Source organism: Mesoplodon densirostris, chromosome X (assembly GCF_025265405.1).
Source record: "Mesoplodon densirostris isolate mMesDen1 chromosome X, mMesDen1 primary haplotype, whole genome shotgun sequence".
In the NCBI taxonomy this organism is placed as follows: domain Eukaryota; kingdom Metazoa; phylum Chordata; class Mammalia; order Artiodactyla; family Ziphiidae; genus Mesoplodon; species Mesoplodon densirostris.
Window position 1 is genome coordinate 118,594,756 of NC_082681.1, and position 9,059 is coordinate 118,603,814.

The 9,059-nt window shown below is 51.9% G+C and overlaps 1 pseudogene; it reads right to left on the minus strand.

The window, feature by feature from the left end:
* Positions 1-3,218: 3,218 nt before the first annotated feature.
* Positions 3,219-4,645, minus strand: LOC132482673 (melanoma-associated antigen B4-like; annotated as a pseudogene).
* Between the last annotated feature and the right edge of the window lie 4,414 nt (positions 4,646-9,059).

A 9,059-nucleotide genomic window follows, 5' to 3' on the forward strand; every position in this document is an offset into this window, starting at 1 on the left:
AGGGGCAAGGCTAGACTCTTTGTCGTCCCCACAGCTCAGGGGGTGGGGCATGTTCCCCTTAGTCGTCACTCAGGGTTCTCAGTTTGACTCCTGGGAAGGCCTGTGGCTCCTCTCTCTTTACCTGAGGACATGTGCTCATAGAAAGGCCCACAGCTCTCTGAGACCCAATAGAAGAAGGTGAGGGTAGCCTGATTTCCCACATCTACCTGCGGTCTCTGAAGGCAGAAAGCTGTGGCAGGCAAACCCAGGCCTTATGATGGTCGGCCGCACCAGTCCTCACGCAGCCTCCTCGGTTTGACTCCTGGGAAGACCTATAATTTCTCCCTCTCTTCACCTATTACTGTGCTCACTTCTCTGTCACCCCGGGAGGAGTTAAGGGTTGCCTCTGCTCGGCCTGACATCTATCCAGGCGTCTCCCAGGACTGACAGCAGGGGAGAGATGATGTGCTGCCCCCATTGTTATGGTTTTCACGCTCCACTCCAGCCTTAGGTCCTCACCCCAACTCCTAGCACAACCTGGAAATTTCCCCTATGCTGAGTCAGCCAGCCTCAGAGCAAAGTCCTCACCACCCTGAGTCCCCAGAAGTAGAAGTCAGAGTAGGCCACGTGTAGCCACAGCTATTTCTCAGGGGCTTCTGAGGACTAACAGCAGAGGGCAGGATTCTCCGGGCTCCACTCTGCTGGGGTCTGTGACCTCAGTAGTCCTCAGTCTGTCAGGATCTGGGACTCTTCCCTCTACTGACCCGAGTCCTCCGGAGCTGGAAGCAAGTGGGTGACACATGGAACTGCCCCTGCCTGGGGCTTCCCAGGGCCGAGAGGGTGGTGGGGCCGTGCATGTGTTCCTCTCTCTTTTCGGTTGAGTGTTCCCCTTGGTCCGCACTCGGAGCCCTTACGCTGACTCTTCCCGTGACCTAGAGAGGCCTGTGCTCTCATACTGCAGCCTTTAATTCCCTGAGACCACCTAAGAGGATGTGAGGGTTGCCTCACGTGGGCATGACTGCCTGTGGTCACTCATGGCTGACAGTAAGGGAGGGATTCTGTGGCGTCCCCACTTTTATGATTTGGGTGGTTCCCTCAGTCCTCGTGGTCCTGTGCTTGGCTCTTGGCATGACCTGGAATTCCTCCCTGTGCTCACCTGAGGCTGGCCCCTGAGACCAAGTGCCTCATCTACCTGAGACGCTCTAAAAGGAAAGGTGTGGGGCGCATCATGCCAACATTCCTGGCTTTGCCAAGGGGAGGCGTCCAGTGGCAGGGCTGTGTTCTACGTGGAGTCCCTCTATCCCCATTTAGAGACACTAGATTTCCAGTCTCTACTGAGTGAGGCTGTTCCCCATAGACCAAGGCCCTCGCCTCCCTGAGACCACCCCCGGTGGAAAGAGGGGGCACGTCAGCCAGAAAGCGTTGTCCTGGGCCTCCTGGGGCTGACGTCAGGGGTGAGACTCTGCATTCTCCTCTGTTCTGGAGTGAGTGGTCCTCTTGCTCCTCATTCAGGGTCCTCATCGTGAGGCCTGACCAGACCCAGGCCTCCACCCTCCACTCCCCTGAAGCTGTGCTCGTCGGAACAAAGGCATTACCTTCTTGGAAATTCTGAATTGGAAGTCAGGATGAACCAGATCTGTCCGAAGCTGTTGGGGTCTTCTGAGGAGCAGGATTTTACAAGGCCCCACTCTTCTGGAGTCAGTGGCCCCTCAGTCCTAACTCAGGTTTCTTACCTTGACTTCAGGTAGCATATGGGACTCCACCCTCCCTACTGTCTGCCAGCCTCAGGCCAAGGCTTTCACCTTCCTGAGACACCAGAAGGGGAGGTAAGAGACCTATTCCCTGGCTACCCCTGCCAGGGGCCTCTGTGTGGTCCCCCTTTGTTATGGGGAGTCCACTCATCAGCACCCAGTGTCCTCACCCTGAAGCAAATTAAGGCCTGTTAGGATCTCCTACCTGGGCAGAATTGGAGATGCTGCCACAAAACCAAGGAACCCACCTCCCTGAGAACCTCTCCACCCTTGCCCCGGAGGAGAAGAAGGGGTACCTTCAGACAAACAGCTCTGCGCATGGCCACAGAAGGGAGAAAGCAGGGTATACCTTGTGGGGCCCCCTTCTGTTCTAAGGCCCTCACCTTGAGTAACTCTCAGAGGCTGGGACTCCTCCCTCCACTGACCTGAGGACACAGCTCTTAAACCAAGGCTTTTATGTCCCTGAGAAACTTGAAGAGTAAATGAGGAGATGCTGATCTTTTCAGGGTATCTGACGGTGCATATGTAGAAGACCCCATTGTCACCAAAATAATTTTTTTTATTCATAGCATTCACTTATTCAGCATTACTGTTACTGTAATCCAAAACAGTGCTTTGGGAACAGGGCCCCTTTTATCCCATGAGATACATTTTGGAGTGGTGAGAAGAAAAATGAATTAAAAGACGTAAGGTCTGGCTTAGGCTGGGAGGAGTGGAAGAGTGTAGGCTCTAGACGATTCCAGACCAGGGGACTAGACCCAGCAAGGTCCCTTAATCAGTCTTGTGAACTTGAGAAATTTGCAAGTTATTCACCTATAAAGGGAGTCTGCTAAATCCTATCCTGCATGAATGCTGGAATGTTATGTACTACATGGAAAGCAGTGGCATACTCATTAAGAAATATTGGGTTTTTGATGAATGGCAGTTATGATATGATTATTATGAACCCCCAAAATACCACCCTCCCATCAGAGTTTATTTTTAATCCAGTAGGTGGCAAAGAATATGCAGTACACTAGGACAAAAGAAACAAATACTCACAAATGAGCTAAATCAGTCAAAGTATCTTTTATTTCTACCAAAAGAAAGTTTCAAAGAAATAAGGCAAACTACGAATTAATACCTTTTACTCTGTTTTCTCCATTTTTTGTTTCTAAATATTTTCTGTGGTCGCCTTTCACATTTCCATGAAAATCTCTATTGCACTGCCATGTTTTCTACTTCTGGATCACACAGAAAATACAGATGGTTTGTGAATTTCTTTTATATATACCAAAACTGTAACTTTAGAACTCTTTGAACAGCAATAAGTATGCAAGCAATGTCATTCACGAATTCATATTCTTAAGAAAACACACTATCTATTACAATAAGAAAACATTTGAAAAAATCTAAATAAATCAATGAATAATATATAGACGTTACTAGTTTAAAACAGGAAGATAAATGAGATCTATACTTTGTTCCCTCCACCCCTACTACTCTGCACTATTTAGGAGCCTGACTGCTCTCTTCCAAAACAAAGTGAGCAATCTGCCCGCAGCCTCCCTCCCTACATGTGGGAGGAGCTGCAGGCCTGGGCCCTGGAACGTGCTCTGCACTCAGCAATAGCTGCAGCCCTGGCCTTGGCTCTCACTCTTGCTCTCTCTACCTCATCTTTCATAGCCTCCTCATAGAGATCTGGTAAGGCCCTGGGGACGGTATCAGTGAGCTTGGCCATATACTCCAGCACTTTCATCTTGCTGGTTTCAGCGTGGGCTCTCGGGCCCCACAGGAACTCATAGCACGGAGGATCGCTGTTGGGCACCTGGCTGTACGTCAGGTACTTCTGTTGTACGAGATCTCTGATGAACCTCCTGGGCTCCCCCAAGATCGAGTGCCTCCTCCCAGCATACAAACCCAACGCACTGAGGAAATCCCAGAACTCCTCCTCAGTGGCCCGGTTGCCCTTCTTGAAGATCATGCCCAGGAGGGTCATCAGGAAACCGCACACGGGCAGCCCTGACACATCAGTCAGACTTCCCTCGCTGCGGAGGCCCAGCTTGCTGATGAGGGTGTAGGAGTGACTGCTGGGGTCGACTTCCTTCAGATCGAGGCCAAAGACCAGCTCCACACACTCAGAGGCTCTCCTGAGGATATCAGGGAAGTGCTTGGTGTACGTCTTGTTGACAATCTTCAGCAGTGTAGCCTTCAGGATGGGCTCCTTCATCACGTACTTATCCACCAGGAACTGCACCAACTTGCAGACCTTCCTGGTCAGAGGATTGATGTAAGTGCTGTAAACGGAAGGTGCTGCCTGGGCGGTACTTGCACTTTCCTTGTCTTGGCTCTGGGCACCCTCTTCATATCCTGGGTATGAAACCCCTGCAGCACGAGAGCTCGTGGCTAGGGCTCCCTGAGGCTCCTGGCGAGTGCCAGCAGCAGGGGAGCTCGGGGAAGTACCCCGAGACACAGAAGCGGGGGAGGAGGGCGACTCTTCTATCTCTGCCGCCGCCGCCTCAGTGGCCTGGGCACCCTTGAGCCTCTGAGTCTCCCCCAGGGCCTGGCGGCGTTTCTCCCGGGCACAGCGCTTCCTCTTCTGGCCCCGAGGCATGATGACACAGGTCAGGGCCAGCAGGCGGGAGCGTGGGCAGGAAGGCAGGCAACGAGGGCACCTGGGGGAGGGACAAGGAGATGCTGTGAGCACCTTCAGCGGGGAGAGTCCTCCCTGGCTTTAACCAAGGCCGCCTCTGCAGGGTCCTTGAGGGCACTGCCCGAGGGCCCACAGGGCTCCTGTTCTCCTGCTCAGCCTGTCCCCTGAGAGCCCTGTGGAGGACGGTCGAGTGAGCCTTGGGGCACAGCCAGCCAGCCCTGCCTGGGCGGTACGGGGGTGACAGTGGGGGCTGGCAGGGGAGGTAGGTCCCCGCGGTTCCCATTCAGAGTCAGGATGACAGTTGTTGGCAAGACTCCCCACCCCACCCCCCACCCCATGCCCTCTGCTGCTCTGAAGTTGACACCACCATCCTCCGTGACACCCAGGAGGAGGAAAGGAGGGAGCGTTCAGCCCACCACCGAAGGGCCCTGGGACCCTCCCTTCTGCTGCCTCGTGGCTGCCCCTTCAGAACAAAGCTCTAACCTCCCTTGGACCTGGCAGAGGAAATTACGGGCAGGCTCGGCCTGACAGTCCTTTCTTGGGAGTTTAAGGGTTGGCAGGAGGGGACAGGCCGTGTTCTCTCTGGCCCCTTCTCCTCGGGGTGGGTGACTCCCTTAGTCCTCACTCGGGGTCCTCCCTGGACGGCCGGTGCAGCCTGGACCTCCTCTCTTGCCCCGAGGGCCATCTGCTCGCACCAGTGCCGGCACCTGCCTGAGTCTCACTAGGAGGCAGTGAGGGTGACCAGGCGGCCGCACGTGGCAGAGTTGTACCAAGCCTGCAGCGTGCGGCAGACAGGTCGAGGCCCTGTGGCTGGCAGCCCCACTGGCCCTCACTCAAGGGCTTGGGCTGACTCTTGGCGGTGCTTAGGGACGCGCCTTCTGCTGGCCTGCACCTCCCCTCTCAGACAGCAGCCCTCCCTTCTCCGCGTGTGGCCAGGAGGAAGCGGCTGACAACAGGGGAGGGGTTCTGAGGTGCCCTTGCGACGGGGAGGACGGTCCTCACCCTGACTCCTCCCGTGCCCTGGAAATCCTCCCTCTGCTGACCTGCGGCCAGCCCCTCAGAACAAGGCCCCGTCCTCCCTGGGTCTCCCGCGTCCGTCCGTCCGTCCGCGTTCGCACTGAGGGAGTCTCTCAGTCTTTAGACCTGCCCAGGCCGACGTCAGGGGCGGCGTCTGCGTGGCCGCCATTTTGGGGTGTGGAGCCCCTCCGTCCCCACAGGGGTCCCATCCTTCACTCCACGGGGCCTGGGACGCTCCCTCAACTGAGGTGAGCCAGGGTCCACCAGCCTCAGAGCGAGGCCTTCCTTGCCCGAGACCCCGCGGGGGAAGCGGATGGACTTCGGGCCTAACGGCCAGGCCCGAGCCTCTCGGGCCGAGAGCAGGGGCGGGGTGGGCGGGGCCTGTGTGGCCGCCTCTTTTCAGAGGGAAAGGGGATTGGGGGTGTCACGGGCGTCCCCGCACTTCTAACTGGGGTTATCTCACACTTTGACACCTGAAGAGACGTGGGATGCCTCCCGCGGCTCACCCTCACCGGACGGCAGCTCTCAACAATGGCGTCGCCCCCACCGCGTGTGTAGGAGGACGTCACATCCGGTCATGCGCATCTGGGCTCCAGGAGCACAGCAGGGGTGGGGCGGGGACGGGGGGGACGGGCGGGACGGGAGGGGCGGGGTGGTTCCGGGGGAGCTTCCCACAGGCCTGGCACGAGGCCCTTTTGTTGACTCTTGGCAGGTACTGGGACTTTTCCCTCTGCTGAGCTGAGTCAGCAGGCGTCACACCTTGGCTCTCATTTCTGTCGGCACCCCCAGCCGGAGGTATCTGGGGGCCTGAGCCTCACAGCCATGCCTGGGTCCCCCGAGACTGACAGTGAGGTATCTTTGGGGCCCCCTCTTCTATGGTGGATGGTGCTCTCAATCCTCTCTCAGTGTCTTCTCTTGACTCCCTGTAGGTGCTGGGCTACCTCCCGTCTGCTGACCTGAGGCCAAGGCCTCACATCAAAGACATCAACTCCCTGAGACTGCTGGTGTGAAGTGCAGGCACGTCTCATCTGGACACTTCTGCCTGGAGCCTCCCAGAGATGGCTGCTGCAGGTAAGATGAGCTGAGGGGAAAGGAGGCGAGACTCTCTTCTGTGGTTCGGAGCCCGTCAGGTCTCACTCAAGGTCGTCACGTTGACTGCTGGCAGGGCCTGCGATTCCTTCCTTCTCTGGTATGAATCCATCCCTGTCCCCAACCATGCCCCACAGAATCCCAGAGGAGTTAGTGAAGGGGCGCCTTAGCCTGACAGTTCTCACTGTGGTCTCTCTTTGTTGACATCAGGGGCATTGCCCAGAAGTTCAGAAATGAATTTCTGTCCTTTTGTACAAGTACTGTGTTACTTGCTTTTCTCTTTGAGTCCGTGTGTGATAGTCTATTAAGATGATCATTTAAAAAGGCCAGTCGTCATCCACGAACAAAGTTTCAGATGGTTGTTTCACAGCCTGTGGACCACACTGCCACATCCAGCCCAATCTTTGGTGTCCCATGCTCCTGGCATGCGGGCTCTGAAATGCTGCCTCAGGTTCCTTCAGTGAAGCAGTGGAGAGTCATGGTCCCAGAGCACAGTGGAAGAATCAAGGGCTCAAGTTTAAAGGCTTTCCTCTAATCAATCCTGTCATCTGCCTCTCTTGCAGGCTACAGACCTGTCTCGAATTCAGGGCATCCCCCTACCTGCCCACACTCAGGTTCTAGTTCAGTGGCGACTTATTGCCCCTCAGGGATTATTTAGTTTTGTGTTTTTGCGTTTGTTAATGTTTTTTCTTTATTCCTTCTGTAATGTTTCCATGGTTGATTTTGGGTACAGGAAACAGTAGCCCATGTTTAATTGTCATCAGCTGCTATGGAAAAGGTACTAAATCTGTAAATGAATTAAGGAAAATCGATATTCTTAAAATATCTGTGCCTCACGAATACGCATAACATACTATTCTGGTTGAGACTTCTTTTTCCTAAGTCAATCAGGAAATTCTTATTGTTGCCTCCATGTAGATTATATACATTTTTGTATGGTTTCTTTCTAGGTATGTATTTTTATATTGTTGCTTTTGTCTATGGTGTATTTTCTTTTTTCTTTTTTTTCTTTTTTTTGATTTTTTTAACATTTTTATTGGAGTATAATTGCTTTACAATGGTGTGTTTGTTTCTGCTTTATAACAAAGTGATTCAGTTATACATATACATATGTCCCCATATCTCTTCCCTCTTGCATCTCCCTCCCTCCCACCCTCCCTATCCCACCACTCTAGGTGGTCACAAAGCACCAAGCTGATCTCCCTGTGCTTTGCGGCTGCTTCCCACTAGCTATCTATTTTATGTTTGGTAGTGTATATATGTCCATGCCACTCTCTCACTTTCTCACAGCTTACCCTTCCCCCTCCCCGTATCCTCAAGTCCATTCTCCAGTAGGTCTGCATTTTTATTCCCGTCTTGCCCCTAGGTTCTTCATGACCATTTTTTTTTTTAGATTCCGTATATATGTGTTAGCATACGGTATTTGTTTTTCTCTGACTTACTTCACTCTGTATGACGGACTCTAGGTCCATCCACCTCACTACAAATACCACAGTTTTGTTCCTTTTTATGGCTGAGTAATATTCCGTTGTATATATGTGCCACATATTCTTTATCCCTTCATCTGTTGATGGACACAGGTTGATTCCATTTCCTGGCTATTGTAAATAGAGGTGCAATGCACATTTTGGTACATGACTCTTTGAATTACGGTTTTCTCAGGGTATATGCCCAGTAGTGGGAATGCTGGGTCTTATGGTAGTTTTGTTTTTAGTTTTTTAGGGAACCTCCATACTGTTCTCCATAGTGGCTGTATCAATTTACATTCCCACCAACAGTGCAAGAGGGTTCCCTTTTCTCCACACCCTCTCCAGCATTTACTGTTTGTAGATTTTTTGATGATGGCCATTCTGACCAGTGTGAGATGATATCGCATTTTAGTTTTGATTTACATTTCTTTAATGATTAATGATGTTGAGCATTCTTTCATGTGTCTTTTGGTGATCTGTATGTCTTCTTTGGAGAAATGTCTATTTAGGTCTTCTGCCCATGTTTGGATTGGGGTGTTTGTTTTTTTCATATTGAGCTGCATGAGTTGCTTGTATGTTTCGGAGATTAATCCTTTGTCTGTTGCTTCATTTGCAACAATTTTCTCCCATTCTGAGGGCTGTCTTTTCATCTTGTTTATGGTTTCCTTTGCTGTGCAAAACTTTTAAGTTTCATTAGGTCCCATTTGTTTATTTTTGTTTTTATGTCCATTTCTCTAGGAGGTGGGTCAAAAAGGATCGTGCTGTGATTTATGTCATAGAGTGTTCTGCCTGTATTCTCCTCTAAGAGTTTGATAGTGTCTGGCCTTACCTTTAGGTCTTTAATCCATTTTGACTTTATTTTTGTGTCTGGTGTTAGGGAGTGTTCTAATTTCATTCTTTTACATGTAGCTGTCCTGTTTTCCCAGCACCATTTATTGAAGAGGCTGTCTTCTCTCCACTCTGTATTCTTGCCTCCTTTATCAAAGATAAGCTGACCGTATGTGCGTGGGTTTATCTCTGGGCTTTCTATCCTGTTCCATTGATCTATATTTCTGTTTTTGTGCCAGTACCATACTGTCTTGATTACTGGAGCTTTGTAGTATAGTCTGAAGTCAGGGAGCC